Source organism: Triticum urartu, chromosome 6A, assembly GCF_056163025.1.
Source record: "Triticum urartu cultivar PI428250 chromosome 6A, HENAU_Tu73, whole genome shotgun sequence".
Taxonomy (NCBI): Eukaryota; Viridiplantae; Streptophyta; class Magnoliopsida; order Poales; family Poaceae; genus Triticum; species Triticum urartu.
In genome coordinates this window covers 219,327,913-219,345,137 of record NC_141878.1, presented here as the reverse complement: position 1 = coordinate 219,345,137, position 17,225 = coordinate 219,327,913, and the positions used below count along the sequence as shown (strand labels likewise).

At 49.4% G+C, this 17,225-nt stretch overlaps 1 long non-coding RNA gene across 1 annotated transcript; it reads left to right on the top strand.

Annotated features, from left to right (window-relative positions):
* The first annotated feature begins 6,804 nt into the window (after positions 1 to 6,804).
* On the top strand, positions 6,805 to 10,434 carry LOC147964827 (uncharacterized). The gene is made up of 2 exons (XR_015607972.1): positions 6,805 to 7,390; positions 10,112 to 10,434. It is a non-coding gene; the product is annotated as an uncharacterized LOC147964827 (long non-coding RNA).
* The last annotated feature ends 6,791 nt before the right edge of the window (positions 10,435 to 17,225 follow it).

The window sequence follows — 17,225 nt, the reverse complement described above, 5'->3', positions numbered from 1 at the left end:
AATTATTTCATCAGAAGGGTGTAGCAGATGGACGACCTTAGTGGTGCAAACTATAGAAGCAGTATGCGCTTTCAACCAATCCATTCCCAGAATGAGGTCAATGCTACAGGACTTTAGTACGATGGGGGAGGCAATGAATTCCAGTCCTTCAATTTCAACGGGAACGTTGTGACTAACCATAGAGGTTTGACACTGGCCCGCAGGAGTGTGTACCACAATCGCAGTGTTCATCTCTTCGTATTTAATGCCATGCATGAATGCAAACTCAGCTGATAAGAATGAATGTGATGCTCCTGTATCAAATAAAACAGATGCTGGTATGGAATTTACGAGGAGTGTACCCATCACGGTAGCAGGCTGGTCTAGAACTTCATTGAGATCAACGTGGTTGGCATGAACATGATCATAAGACTTGGTACTGTTGTTGCGGGGCTGGTTGCTTCCACGGCCAGTTGCTGGAAGGGCCAGTTGATTCTGGTTCTGGTTGCATTCCCTAGCACGGTGCCCTGGTTGCCCACACCTGAAGCACAATCCATTATTGGGAGTGGGAACAGGAGCTTGTGGTGGTGGAGCTGGAAGTCTTGGCTGCCTAGTTGGAGGAGCAGGCAGACGAGGTGCAGCATAGGTCTGCCTTAGGGTGGGTGCATGCGGCTGGTACATGCTGTTGGGAATCCATATCTTGCGCTTCTGCGAGGACGGGCCCGAAGAAGAGCCCGTGTCACAGTTGCACCTGTGAGAGCCCTGGTATTCCTGCAGACCAGTTTCGACATTGATGGCCTTGTTCACCAGGGTGGCGAAATCAGCAAAGTCATGCACTAGAAGTGCGAGCTTGATGTCAGCTTGAAGGCCATCACGGAACTTCTCCTGTCTACGTGCATCAGTTGCAATGTCTTCTTCAGCATAGCGGGACAAGTCAAGAAACTCCCGCTGGTAAGCTTCCACAGTTTTGTTGCCTTGGGTGAGGTTACGGAACTCACGCTTCTTACGGTCCATGACTCCCTGAGGAATGAAGCGAGCACGGAAGGCAGCTTGGAAGTCTGGCCAGGTGATGATTGTTCCAGCTGGCAGAGTATGCCTGTGGCTGTCCCACCATTGAGCCACGGGTCCTTTCAGGAAGAAGGAAGCAAAGGTGACATAGCTGGCAAGGGCTACATCAGCAGACTCCATCTCATAGGTGATGTCACGGAGCCAGTCATCAGCATCCAGAGGCTGAGTTGAGCTGCGATACACGGTTGGGTTGAGGCGAATGAAATCCTGCAGAGTCACTTGGGTTGGCGGCTGGTTCATATTGGGGCGAGGAAACTGAGCCATAATATTCTCCATGAACTGACGATTCATCTCAAACTGTTGCATCATCCCAGCCATGTACTCAGGCGGTGGTGGGGCGTTGCCACCACGACCACGACCACCTGGTCTAACCATCCTGCTAATATTTAACAAGGATAGTTCAGCATTGAGAAATTTGCAAAAACAAGAATCATTCATGATGAAACATACACAACGAATGCAGTCGGCATATCTTACAAAACAGATCATGCATAGAGTTCGTTACACAGCGTTCAATACATAGGCTAAGACATCACAGGCGGCACACAGGCTCACGGCGAATGCATCTAACACTAATAAGCAAGTCTACGTCAGTCCCATGCGGTACTGCGGAGGTAGGTGTAGCCCGACAGCTGGTAGTGACGCGAAGGGAAGGCCTCCACGCGAGTAGCCTGGGGTCCGCGGATACTCTGGTGTGGAACCCGATGTGCAGGTGGCAGGAGAGGACCCAATGCAGGAGAGTAGCCTCCCACATCTGGCCAGCCGACGCCCTGGGGCATCACGGTCCGGGTAGGGTAGATCGCAGAACGCGACAGATCACCAGAGCGGACAGAGGGGTGCAACAGCGTCAGAGCACGATACAGGTGCTGACGGGTGGTGTACAACTCGTGGCGAAGAGCTCGGTTAGCCCTATCCAGCCCATCAGCATGCAGAACCAGGTTATGATGATAGAAGGGCTCTTGGGTGACCGTGGAGTAGGCAGCGGTGTAGTATCCCTCCGCACCAACATCGGATGCGATAGCAATGTGCCTGAAGGGGGAGGTATCCAACTCCTGATACTCTCCACGAAGACGTGTCAGAGCAGCATAAGCAGCATCGTGGACCGCCATATCGATAGTCACTCCAACTCCATGAGCAGTGTGCAGCACAGTAGTGGAGTCATACTCCCGAGAGTACAGGTGGACGATGGCACGGTACTGCTCTTGGTTGAAGTCCTGATACTCCTCATAGACGGTGTACTCAGGGTGCCAGCGATAACCCAGATAGGTCATCATCTCAACTAACACAGCAGGTGATCCTGAGGCACCAATGGCCGTCGTGTGGCGCACGACCTGCCTCGTGGGTTCCATCTGAAAACAAAGATGTTTTCACAGGAGTCAAATGACAGTGTGGATAATGTTCAAGTACTACTCTAAAGAATAACTAGGGCTTATCCAACTTTGGGGTGAATGTCGTAACGGGATCCTAGTGTCAGAGTTAGTAAATTCGTTTAACCCGAGTAGAAGAGAGTTCAGAGTCCCAGAGTAAAGGTCGAGGAGTAAAAGATCCTAGTACCACCCAGATGGCGATGTGGGCCCGTAAGGCACACAGCCATGTTAGTAAAAGTTTTTGTAATATCTAGGCTCAACTTCGGCCAAGGAGTGTGGAAGGGGAATTCCTACAGGCAGTCGGCTCTGATACCAACTTGTGACGCCCCCGATTTAATCGTACACTAATCATACACGCAAATGTGTACGATTAAGATCAGGGACTCACGGGAAGATATCACAACACAACTCTACAAATAAAATAAGTCATACAAGCATCATATTACAAGCCAGGGGCCTCGAGGGCTTGAATACAAGAGCTCGATCATAGACGAGTCAGCGGAAGCAACAATATCTGACTACAGACATAAGTTAAACAAGTTTGCCTTAAGAAGGCTAGCACAAACTGGGATACAGATCGAAAGAGGCGCATGCCTCCTGCCTGGGATCCTCCTAAACTACTCCTGGTCGTCGTCAGTGGGCAACACGTAGTAGTAGGCACCTCCGGTGTAGTAGGAGTCGTCGTCGAAGGTGGCATCTGGCTCTTGGGCTCCAACATCTGGTTGCGACAACCAGGTAGAAGGGATAGGGGAAAAGAGGAAGAAAGCAACCGTGAGTACTCATCCAAAGTACTCGCAAGCAAGGAGCTACACTACATATGTATGCATTGGTATCAACTGGAATAAGGCTATTATATGTGGACTGGACTGCAGAAAGCCGGAATAAGAGGGGGATAGCTAGTCCTTTCGAAGTCTACGCTTCTGGCAGCCTCCGTCTTGCAGCATGTAGAAGAGAGTAGACTGAAGTCCTCCAAGTAGCATCGCCTAGCATAACCCTAACCGATGATCCTCCCCTCGTCGCCCTGTGAGAGAGCAACCACCGGTTGTATCTGGCACTTGGAAGGGTGTGTTTTATTAAGTATCCAGTTCTAGTTGTCATAAGGTCAAGGTACAACTCCAAGTCGTCCTGTTATCGAAGATCACGGCTATTCGAATAGATTAACTTCCCTGCAGGGGTGCACCACATAACCCAACACGCTCGATCCCATTTGGCCGAACACACTTTTCGGGGTCATGCCCAGCCGCGGAAGATCAACACGTCGTAGCCCTACCTAGGCACAACAGAGAGGTCAGCACGCCGGTCTAAATCCTATGGCGCAGGGGTCTGGGCCCACCGCCCTTTGCACACTTGCACGTTGCGAACGCGGCCGGAAGCAGACCTAGCCTAGTGGCGTTCCAGTCCAATCCGGCGCGCGCCGCTCAGTTGCTGACGTCCCGAAGGCTTCGGCTGATACCACGACGTCGAGTGCCCATAACTGTCCCCGCGTAGATGGTTAGTGCGTATAGGCCAGTAGCCAGACTCAGATCAAATACCAAGATCTCGTTAAACGTGTTAAGTATCTGCGAACGCCGACCAGGGCCAGGCCCACCTCTCTCCTAGGTGGTCTGAACCTGCCCTGTCGCTCCGCCTCAAAGATCCACTCGCGGGTGCTCCTACGAGCCGACCCGTCTTTAATCACCACATGTATCAAGTATAAAGTAAAATAGTATATACCCGTGATCACCTCCCGAGTGATCACGGCCCGATAGTATAGCACAGCAGACGGACAAGAATGTAGGGCCACAGATGGAAATACTAGCATCCTGTACTAAGCAAGTAGGATTGCAGGTAAAGGTATCAACAGTAGTAGCAAGGACAGGCTATGCATCAGGATAGGAATAACGAAAATAGTAACATGCTACACTACTCTAATGCAAGCAGTATAGAGGAGAGTAGGCGATATCTGGTGATCAAAGGGGGGGGGCTTGCCTGATTGCTCTGGCAAGAGAGAGGGGTCGTCAACTCCGTAGTCGTACTGGGTAGCAGCGACGTCGGTCTCGGTGTCTAGCGAGAGAAGAGGGGGAAGAAACAATAAATATAATGCAAACAGATGCATAATGATGCATGGCATGACAAGACGTGATGCTAGGTGTGCCCTAACGCGGTACGAGGGGGTACCGGTGAAGGGGGAAAACATCCGGGAAAGTATCCCCGGTGTTTCGCGTTTTCGGACAGACGAACCGGAGGGGGAAAGTTGCGTGTTCGCTATGCTAGGGATGCGTGGCGGATGAACGGGCTGCGTATTCGAATTCGTCTCGTCGTTCTGAGCAACTTTCATGTACAAAGTTTTTTCATCCGAGCTACGGTTTATTTTCAAAGAATTTCTAAAGGTTTAAACATTTTCAGGAATTAAATAAATTAACAGACGGGAATTATGACATCAGCATTGTGTGGGGATGACGTCAGCAGTCAACAGACTCGCTGACCAGGGTCAAACCTGCCATGTGGGGCCGGTGGGACCCACATGTCATGGTCAGAGGGCTTAACTAAGTTTAACTAAGACTAAACAGGGTTAATTAGCACCTGGACCCCACCTGTCAGTGACTTAACAGATTAATTAATTTATTTTAATTATAAAACTAGTTTAGTTAAATTAATTATACAGTGGGGCCCGCATGTCAGTGGGCCAGAGTGCCCAGTCAGCAGTTGATCTAAGTCAACAGGTCAGCCGGGCCCCGCGGGCCCACGGGTCAGCGACCCAGGGGATGGCCCCGGTGCGCCACGTTGGCAGTGGCCGGCGGCTGAACGCCGGCGACCAAAAACACGGCGGAGGCGCTCGGGACCTCGCCGGAAACGCGCCACAGAGAGCCGTTTCGAGAGCGGTCGGGGAGGAGCGGCGCATCCAACTGTGGCCTTAGCTCGGGCTGAGACGGGCTGCAACGATGGCGGCGGCGAGCAGAGGCGGCGGCGGCGGGCGATGGTGGATTCGGCGATGCAGGGCACGGGTCGGCACGCGGAGAGGGCCTACGAGCAGCTGAAGCTCACGCGCGTCCGATGGAGGTAGCGGGAGGCTGCGGGGAGGTCCGTGGGGACGACGGTGATGAGCGACGCGCCGGCCGGAGTCGGGCGCAGATGGATCCGGTGCAAGGGGACAGGGGAGGAAAGGTAGAGGGCACTGGCGGCTTCACCGCGAGTCCCTCAACACGTGCCCGTGCTCGGCTAGCTCGGAGCGAGCGCTGGCCATGGTGGCGATGGAGCAGGGCGGCGGTGGCCTACAGGAGCTATGGCGACGGCGGTTACACGCATTGAAACGGACGGGGCAGTGAGGGGTTACGCGCGGGAGCTCACCGTGGGGCCGTAGGGGAGTGGCAGTGAGCTCGGGGAGGGCGTGAGGCAGCCGGAATCGGCGATGAACGCCGGCGATCCGAAGGTTGAAGACGGCTCAGGGCAGCGTCGTAGCGGCCTTCAGCTCTAGTGCGTCGGCGTGTATGACGTAGCGGATGGAGACGGCCTTCGTGGACACGACGGCGGGGCAGCAGGTAGCCGGTGGCCGCAGCGGAGCGAGGCGGACGACACCGGGCGCGACGACGAGGCGGATCTGGAGGAGGGGGCACAGGCGAGAGAGAGCACGAGGGGAGTGGACTCGGGAAAATATCTAGTGGGGGAGCTGACGAAGCCGAGGAGACTCGACCTTATCCCCACGACGTCGACGGCGAGCCGGCTCGGTGGCGACCGGGCGCGCCCTGGCGCGCGGTCGGAGGAACAGGAAGGAGGGGGGTGCAGGGGAAGCTGGGCCGGCCAGGCTGAAGTGGGTCGAGGCCCAATGGGAGGCCAGGGGCTCTTTTCTCTCTCCCCCCTCTCCTTTTTTTCCTTTTCTTTTTCCCTCTTGTTTTATTTTATTTTAAAGTATTTAGTCTTTTACTAAAAATGTGTTTTCTGCACCATAATTACCTTTGTAATATTTGGAGTCCACCGAACATTTTTGTTTCAATTTTGAAAACTTTTATTGTCGACCTTAATTTTAAGTTTGAATTTGACGCGTTTTCGAATTATCCCAAGATTAGTAACAGTAATCGCAGATGACATGGCATCATTAGGAGAGTTTTACTGTAGCCAAATTATCCGGGCGTTACACATGTCATCGCGGTTAGTTCGCTAAACCTCACTTTGATCCAAACCCGATTCAAACTCAAATTTAAAATAAAGTCAAACTATCATTTCTTCAAGCGGTAAAACAAAAATGTTCGTTGAGTTGAAAATATTCACTAGCTAATTATCATGTAGGGGTTAACATTTTTCAAAATATATTTAAAAAGCCCCTGGATATGAAACAGTATCAACACAGCCCCCTTTAAGTCATTTTTGTTTAAAACAAAATGGAAACAAATTATAATAGCCCTCAAACATTTTGTGGCAGTCCATAATATTGCCAAACATTTTTGTGGCAGGTATCACATTCAACAAAAATTCATTTGGTACAGAAATGAACTACAAAACACGAGCAATAAAAAGTAAAAAAAAAACTAAAGCCTATTGTGCACTCAGGCCTGCTAAGCTATAGTGCAGCCCAGCCCACTTGGAGTCTCCCCTCTCCTCTGTTCACATAACAGAGGCGTGGAGGCCATCCGAGGTGCCATGGCCGGCCGAGCCTTGCGTGGCGGCCATCCGGCCTTCCCCCTGGCCTATAACCTCTCTCCCTCGTGCCCCCGAAAACCTAATCCCCTTCCCCCACTTGCCCCTCTCCCTCTCCAATTGCTCGATCCCGAGCTCGTCCGCCGCCATGTCGTCGTCGCGGCCATCGTTGCCTCCGTGCTGATCTAGCGTGTCCGGGAGCTTCACCATGGACGACTTCTTCTTCATCATCAAGTGGATCGAGTCGGGACGCCACATCGCCGCTGTCTTCATCATTCCTCCCCGACTGCATCCGCGGCCACCGGCGGTCGATCCGCCGCCTTCAATGCGTCCCCAACCTCGTCGCCCCCTTCTATGCGACCGTGGTAAGGCCCTCCTTCGATTCCCCCTTCTTCCCCATCGATTCCATCGCCGTAGGTGCCCTCCCCCGAGCTTAGCCGTCGCGGTCGGAGCTTCGCTCCACGCACGCCATGGCCGCGCTCCCGGTGCCCTCTGATCGTCACTAGCTCGCCCTGGGCGCCCCTCCTCCCGTCGCCCTTGCACGTCCGCGCCCATCCCTGCTGCCCCGCTACAGCCTCTCTCGCGGTCCCCACCTCTGCCGGCGCGCGCAGCCGCCCGCCCGCTAGCCACCGCGCCCGGCTGCGCTGCTGTTGCTGCGCTACTGCTGCTGCTCGTTGTCTACTACTGCTCTCCGCTGTTGCTGCACTGCTTCTTCTCGCGGCCTGTTGATGCTCCCTCTATTGCCGCTGCCGCTGCGTATTTATGCTGCTGCTGCTCCATGGCCGGCGGAGCTAGCGTACAGCCGTATCTGAACCCAACGATCTTCTTTTTCTACATGTACGTGTATATGGGTACGAGTGTGTTCTGAACCCAGTAGAAAGTCACGCCTGAACGCTGAACCCATCGAACTTGGAATGCACCAGCCGCTTCATAGTCCCTTAAATTTTTATCACATTAATGCCCAACTAAAAGCCCACAAAAATAGTTGTAAAAAAGAAACAAATAAAAATGCCCATAACCATATGCAATAATGTGTACTCTGCAGGCCGCAAAAGCTTCACGTCTCCTTTGTCCCCTGTTTAGTTTAGTTTTAGTACTAATACTAAGGCTAATTGGCCGCTGACGTGTAGAACACCCATAAATTAAACACTGTTTAATTTAAACTAACCCCAATGGCTATGACATGCGGACCCCTCCAGGACTGTTCATCATCTGACTAGTTAACCGCTCGCGGCTAACTCAGCAGCCCCGGGGCCCATTGTCAGCCCCAGTGCACTGTTGGGTGCACTACACCGGGCGCACCCAGCTTTTCTGTTTACTGTTTATTTTCGGATTAAAATAAATCCATAATTTTAGAAATTCTTTAAATCTTTGGAAAATCATATAAAATAATCCGTAGCTCGGATGAAAAAGTTTTATACATAAAAGTTGCTCAGAAAAGCGAGACTAATCCGAATACGCAGTCCGTTCGTCCGCCACACGTCCCTAGCACATCGAACATGCAACAATCCACCTCCGGTTCATCTGCCCAAAAAAGCGAAACACCGGGAATTCTTTCTCGGATGTTTCCCCCCTTCGCCAGTAGCATCTAGTATTGCGTTAGGTCACCCCTAACATCGCGTATTGCCATGTTATGCTTATGATGCTTTGATTGCTCTGTTATTGTGTTCCCCCTCCGTTACTTCTTTCCGGTAGACCTCGAGACCGCTGCCGATACCCCACTGATCGACTACATCGACGACGACCCCTCTCTCTTGCCAGAGCAACCAGGCAAGCCCCCCCCCCTTGATCATCAATATCGCCTACTCTTCTCTATATTGCTTGCATTAGAGTAGTGTAGCATGTTACTGCTTCCCGTTAATCCTATTCTGATGCATAGCCTGTCATTGTTGCTACAACTGTTGATACCTTACCTGCAATCCTAATGCTTAGTATAGGATGCTAGTATGCCATTAGTGGCCCTACATTCTTGTCCGTCTGCCATGCTATACTATCGGGCTGTGATCACTCGGGAGATGGTCACGGGTATATACTTATATACATAATATATGATACATGTGGTGACTAAAGACGGGCCGGCTCGTAGGAGTACCTGCGAGTGATTCCGATGTTGAGGGCTGAAGGGGCAAGTGGCTCCATCCCGGTAGAGGTGGGCCTGAGTTCCCGAAGGCCCCTGACTGTTACTTTGTGATGGAGCGACAGGGCAGGTTGAGACCACCTAGGAGAGAGGTGGGCCTGGCCCTGGTCGGCGTCCGTGGTTATTTCAAAATAACACGCTTAACGAGATCCTGGTATTTGATCTGAGTCTGGCTACTGGCCTATACGCACTAACCATCTACGCGGGGACAGTTATGGGCACTTGACGTCGTGGTATCAGCCGAAGCCTTCGTGACGTCAGCGACTGAGCGGCGCGCGCCGGATTGGACTGGAACGCCTGCTAGGCTAGGTCTGCTTCCGGCCGCCCTCGCAACATGCAGGTGTGCAATGGGCGATGGGCCCAGACCCCTGCGCCATAGGATTTAGACCGACGTGCTGACCTCTCTGTTGTGCCTAGGTAGGGCTGCGACGTGTTGATCTTCCGAGGCCGGGCATGACCCAGGAAAGTGTGTCCGGCCAAATGGGATCGAGCGTGTTGGGTTATGTGGTGCACCCCTGCAGGGAAGTTAATCTATTCGAATAGCCGTGATCTTCGGTAACAGGACGACTTGAAGTTGTACCTTGACCTTATGACAACTAGAACCGGATACTTAATAAAACACACCCTTCCAAGTGTCAGATACAATCGGTGATCGCTCCCTCACAGGGCGACGAGGGAAGGATTATCGGTTAGGGTTATGCTATGCGATGCTACTTGGAGGACTTCAGTCTACTCTCTTCTACATGCTGCAAGACGGAGGCTTCCAGAAGCGTAGTCTTCGACAGGATTAGCTATCCCCCTCTTATTCTGGCATTCTGCAGTTCAGTCCACCGATATGGCCTTTACACATATACCCATGCATATGTAGTGTAGCTCCTTACTTGCGAGTACTTTGGATGAGTACTCACGGTTGCTTTCTCCTTCTTTTCCCCCTATCCCTTCTACCTAGTTGTCGCAACCAGATGTTGGAGCCCAGGAGCCAGACGCCACCGTTGACGACGACTACTACTACTCGGGAGGTGCCTACTACTACGTGCAGCCCGCTGACGACGACCAGGAGTAGTTTAGGTGGATCCCAGACAGGAGGCCTGCGCCTCTTTCGATCTGTATCGCTAGCCTTCTTAAGGCAAACTTGTTTAGCTTATGTCTGTACCCAGATATTGTTGCTTCCGCTGACTCGTCTATGATCGAGCTCTTGTATTCGAGCCCTCGAGGCCCCTGGCTTGTAATATGATGCTTGTATGACTTATTTTATTTGTAGAGTTGTGTTGTTATATCTTTCCGTGAGTCCCTGATCTTGATCGTACACATTTGCGTGTATGATTAGTGTACGATCGAATCAGGGGCGTCACAGATGTTAAATTAGGTGATGGGATGGGTCATTTTGGTCAAATGACCGAAATGCCCCATTCCCTCAGCTAATTTAACCTCAAGGTCCTTTTTATTTATTTATTTTTTATTTTTTAACACATGTTAAAGAAGGTCTACCACATTACTTTTTGACAATGATACGTGGCATACAGTTGATCCATCCGACCTATTTGTGATGGAATAGACCGTGTGTGTTGTGGGCAAACGCTTGCTAGTATTCAACCGTTTGGGGTTGATGAATTCATCACCGACAATTTCCTTAGTGTAGTCTGTGTTCATCTGATAATCATCTACTTCTTGTGCTAGCTCGATACTAAGTTTCCATTAATTGATGGCGTTTTATGAACACGCCACTGTTTCCCGCCATTTCCTCATCTGTTTCCCACCACCCTGCTATATTGCGCATAGGGGGCGCGTGACGCACGGAGGCGACACGAGCAGCCTGTAGCACATCCACCTTTTCCAAGCATGCCAACCCACCAAAGCGCGACCTCTGCCATCAACTTCGTCGACGAGGAAAATGAGCAGGCGCCATGGCCCGTCGAGGCCGAGGCGCTCCCCGGCAACGCGATGGACGACGCCGTGATGCACGTCATCACCAGGGTTAAGCAAACCGCGCTGCTGATCAAGATAGGCATGTCAGCGCCAACAGGCTGCAGCTCGCCGCACAAAATGATCGATGGCGCGCCGCAAAGCAAGCTAGGCGCGTCCGCGTCGATAGGTTGCGGCTCGTCGCACGACGAGACCGTTGGAGCACCGCAGAGCGAGAGGCGCGGCGCGCCGCACAGCAAGAGCGGATCAAGCGGCGCTTGCCTGCTGTCGACACGGCGTCGCAGCTAGGTACATGTCCCGTCAGTACCCCCATTCCTTGCCAGGAGTGGGCAAAGGCCTTCAGCGCCATACTTGCACCAGAGGCCGGCCGCATCGTACTTGCACCGGACGCCCGCCGCGCCGTTCGCATGGGTGCCGCCGTTCGCCTTGTCCGCCGCCCGCTGGATGCCAACGCGCTAGTCCGTAGGCTCGACCGCCTCCTTGGCCCAGGTGTCCACCTAGGCGCAGTAGAGAAACATGGCCGTCGCATCCTCGAGCTGGTGATCTCCGATGAAATAGCCAACTTGGGGCTCGAGATCGCACTCCAGATGTATCTCGAGCGTGTCGACCGCTTGGACGAATGCCTGCACGAGTTCAGGCAGAGCCAAGAGCTACCTGGTGATCTCCGATGAAATAGCTAACTTGGATCCCGGGATCGCGCTCCAAATGTATCTCGAGTGTGTCGACCGCTTGGACGAATGCCTGCACGAGTTCGGGCAGAGCCAAGAGCTACCCTAGGCAAGGGCTGCTGGTCATGGTCTCATGGACTCGTTTTATTTTGAAAATTCGTTTCGACGTGGATAGCTATGTATTCACAGCAATCATAGTAGTGCTCTGTTTATTGCTCTGTTTCAATGTGTGTACTCCGTTTTCCATTATGATATGTTCTGTTTCAATGTGTGTATATACGCTTTTCATTCTGTATATGTGGATGATAACAGCTAGATTCAAATTAGTATACAAAAACAGATAGAAAATGAATTCATAATATATATATATTATTAATATATATATATAATATCATCACATATACGTGATGATACTTATCTACTAGGTACAATGCATAAAATTGAAAACGGTCAATACTAAAACTAATAATCCCTCCTGGGGCCAGTATTCCAGCAGCCCCTCGCCAGCAGCTCCTTGGTGTGCGGCATCTTCCTAGTGCGGTGGCAGTACTCCGACTCCTCCGCCTCGCAGCGCTTGACGTACCGATCTACCTCTTGCCGGCGGACGCGCGCGACCGATCTTGCCATTTCGTTGGGCACCCACTGAAGCTCCTCGTCGGTGGCACGCTGGAGCTTATCGGCCCACCTCCACGCAGCGACGAGGCGCCCAGCGCCTATGACCTTCCTCGCGAAGTACCCGTCTTCGTACACCTCCTCGGCACGACGACGCGCCCGCCCCCAAAGCTCTGTCGCCTCCTTTTTCCAGGCGGCATCACGGGCTTCACAAGCCGCCTGGTACTTGGCTTCCTCCTCCGCCATCTCCTTTTTGAATGCCACTTGCCTGGCTTTCTCAGCCCGCGGCAGCGACTTCCACAAACAAAGATTGTACTGGCCCCCAAACCAATCCAAAGTTGGGGGGTCCGGCGCAACCTCGTGAGGCGGCACGTAGGGGTCCTCGTCGCTACTAATCGAGTGAGCGTCCTCGGGGGCGGCGACTCCTCGTCGGCGCGTGGGCATACCGGTGGAGCCATGGCGGAGATTTGGGTGAGGAAGATAGAGAGGGCGAGTGAGGGGAGGATGTAGATGAGAATGCAGGCGGGACAACGTGAGCAAGGTAGTATTTATTGGCGGCCGGAATATAGATCGACAGGGACAGTACAAACGCCGGTCGCCGTAATTTATGAGTATTGTAGTTTGAATTACACACGATTCCCCCCAGCAAAATCCGTGTGTGAACATAATAGCCAAAATCCATGTGTGAACATAATAGCTGGCGATTTCCAATGCAGAACCGTGTCTGATGAATCATCCCCGCCATTCACCTACCAAACCTTAAGCCGTGAGATAGACTGCTAATCGTGTGGGGGCCGGTTGTCTTGCCAGATCTTCAAATTTTCTTTTTTTGAACACCAGATATTTACATCGTCTGATGATTTTTTAACTCACATACAAGTACACAAAAATATGATTTTTCAAACCGTTTTGGTTAGGCGTTACATGTAGATGTAGTCCAAATTTGAATTACGGTCATTTAATGGGTAGAAAATCACATAAATGTCTTTAAAAGGTCAAATGACCCCTGAGAATTTCCAAATTTTCACATGACAGTTGTATTTGTGCACGTTAAACATAGGAAAAAAATTGAAGGCCGTAAGAGGAAGCTATCTCCCGTCCGTCAGCAAACATGCATTGCTCCCTCTCGGAACCACGAACCTTCTAGTGAGTTCCTCCAGTTTGTGAGGGGTGTGTGTCCAAATTTTCGTCAAACTGACCAATTTTTTTACCACATCATCTTGCTGGCATGACATTAAATAAAGCAAGGTCTCATGTTTTTCTGATAATTTTTTAATTTTTTAGAATTAAAATGTCATGGCATGCACTCCATGCATGTGCCCATGCCTTGACACCAATATGTTTGAAGTTTCCTTATAATTTACTGAACATCGAATTAATTCGCACACAAGTACATAAAAGTATGATTTTTCAAACCGTTTTGCTTAGGCGTTGCATGTAGATGTAGTTCAAATTTGAATTATGGTCATTAAATGGTTAGAAAATCACTTAAATCTCTTTCGAAGGTCAAATGACCCCTGAAATTTACCAATTTTTCACGTGACAGTTGCACGTTAAATGTAGGAAAAAATTTGAAGGCCGTAAGAGGAAGCTATCTCCCGTTCGTCATCAAACATGCATTGTTCCCTCTCGGAACCACGAACCTTCTAGCGAGTTACTCCGGTTTGTGAGAGGCGTGTGTCCAAACGTTCGTCAAACATGCCAATTTCTTTACCACATCATCTTGGTGGTATGACATTACATCAACCAAGGTTTCATGTATTTCTGATCATTTTTCTATTTTTTTGAATTAAAATGCCATGTCACTCCATGCATGGGTATGCATGTGTCCATGTCGTGAGACCAATATGTTAGAAAATTCCTTTTAATTTACTGCACATGGAATTAACTCGCACACAAGTACACAAATATGATTTTTCAAACCATTTTGGTTAGGCGTTGCATGTAGATGTAGTTCAAATTTGAATTACAGTCATTAAATGGTTAGAAAATCACTTAAATGTATTTAAAAGGTCAAATGACCCCTAGAATTTTTCCAAAATTTCACATTATAGTTGTAGTAGTGCATGTTAGACGTAGAAAAAATTTCAAGGCCGTAAGAGGAAGCTATCTTCCGTTTGTCATCAAACATGCATTGTTCCCTCTCAGAACCACAAACGTTCTAGGGATTTGCTCCGGTTTGTGAGGGGTGTGTGTCCAAACGTTCGTCAAAGATGCCAATTTCTTTACCACATCATCTTGGTGGCATGACATTATATCAACCAAGGTTTCATGTGTTTCTGATCATTTTTCTATATTTTTTTGAATTAAAATGCCATGTCTCCATGCATACGTATGCATGTTTCCATGTCGTGAGACCAATATGTTTGAAAATTCTTTCTATTTTAATGCACATGGAATTAACTTGCACACAAGTACACATATATGATTTTTCAAACTGTTTTGGTTAGGCGTTGCCTGTAGATGTAGTTCAAATTCGAATTACGGTCATTAAATGGTTAGAAAATCACTTAAATGTCTTTAAAAGGTCAAATGACCCCTAGAATTTTCCAAATTTTCACATTACAGTTGTAGTAGTGCACATTAGACGTAGAAAAAAATTGAAGGCCATAAGAGGAAGCTATCTCCCGTTCATCAAACATGCATTGTTCCCTCTCGTAACCACGAACCTTCTAGCGAGTTGCTCCGGTTTGTGAGGGGTGTGTGTCCAAACTTTCATCAAACATGCCAATTTCTTTACCACATCATCTTGGTGGCATGAAATTACATCAACCAAGGTTTCATGTGTTTCTGATTTTTTTGGAATTAAAATGCCATGCCACTCCATGCATATGTATTCATGCATATATGTCCATGTCGTGATACAAATATCCTTGAAAATTCCTTCTAGTTTACTGCACATGGAATTAACTCACAGACAAGTACACAAATATGATTTTTCAAACCGTTTTGGTTAGGCGTTGCATGTAGATGTAGTTCAAATTTGAATTACGGTCATTAAATGGCTAGAAAATCACTTAAATGTCTTTAAAAGGTCAAATGACCCCTAGAATTTTCAAAATTTTCACATTACAGTTGTAGTAGTGCATGTTAGACGTAGAAATTTTTTTTAGGCCGTAAGAGGAAGCTATCTCCCGTTCGTCATCAAACATGCATTGTTCCCTCTCGGAACCACGAGGCTTCGAGTGAGTTGCTCCGTTTTGTGAGGGGTGTGTGTTCAAACTTTGGTCAAACATGCCAAATTTTTTTACCACATCATCTTGGTGGCATGACATTACATTGATAATCCCCAAGTGTAGGGAATCATCGTAGCAATTTCCAAAGGTGGAAGTGATAAGTATGGAGTGTCGAGCCCACAAGGAGCTAAAGGTAATATTAATATTCTCTCAAGCCCTATCTGCCACTGATACGACTCTACATACACCGAACGTTTGCTTCCAACTAGAAATGAGAAATAAAACTATGTTGTGGGTATGAAGTGGATAACTTTGTATGATATCAGAGAGCTAAAATATAAAAGTAGGTGCTGTTATCATAAAGTTAGAATATATTACTAAATATTATAAATAGCGAGTGTGGAATAATGGTGGATCGGTGTGCGGAATTGTCCTAGGCAATTGTTAATAAAACCGGTACTCACTATTGCAGTTTCATATAAGGGAGAGGCATAAGCTAACATACTTTCTCTTCTTGGATCATATGCACTTATGATTGGAACTCAAGCAAGCATCTGCAACTACTAAAGATCATTAAGGTAAAACCCAACCATAGCATTAAAGCATCAAGTCCTCTTTATCCCATACATAACAACCCCCTTGCTCGGGTTTGTGTTTCACTCACTCACGCAACCCACTATAAGCGAATCATAAATGTATTGCAACACCCTACAGCGGGAATCCCTCACGCTTGCGCGGCACAGAGGGCACCATAGGACAGCATCAAAGTAAAACATGCAACTCATACCAATCTAGATCATCAATCAACCCAAAGATAAGGGATATCTACTCAGAACATCATAGGATGGCAACACATCATTGGATCATAATATGTGGCAAAAAGCACCATGTTCAAGTAGGGATTACAGCGGGGTGCGGGAGAGTGGACCGCGTAAAAGAGATGAGGATGGTGGTGATGATGGTGATGTTGATGAAGACGATCACCGCGGCGATGATTCCCCTCTCGATGGCACTCTGGTACCACCAAGAGAGAGGAGGAGAGGTTCTCCCCCTTGTGCTTCCTCCTCCATGGCCTCCCCCTAGATGGGGAGAGGTTCTCCCACTGGTCCTTGGCCTTCATGACGATAATGGCCCCTCCGGGATCCTCCTCCATGCCTTCCGGTGATGATGGCTCCCTCCGGCAGGGTGCCAGAGAGGGCCTAGATTTGTTTTTGGTGGCTACGGAGGCTTCTGGCGGCAGAAGTCCCGATCTAGGATAATTTTCTGAGGTTTATGTATTTATAGAAATTTTTGGCGTCGGTCTCATGTCAAGGAGGTGCCCGAGGGGTCCACGAGGCAGGCCCACGCGCCTGGGGGAGGGGGGCGCCCCCCACCCTCATGGACGCCCCTGGACTCTCCTGGCCCAACTCTTTTACTCCGTGGTCTTCTTTTGGTCCATAAAAAATCATCAAAAATTGGCACGTCAATTGGACTCCGTTTGATATTCCTTTTCTGTAAAACTCAAAAACAAGGAAAAAACATAAACTGGCACTGGACACTAGGTTAATAGGTTAGTCCCAGAACTCATATAAAATAGCATATAAAACATCCAAGGTTGATAATATAATAGCATGAATACTTCATAAATTATAGATACGTTGGAGATGTGTCAGCATCCCCAAGCTTAATTCCTGCTCGTCCTCGA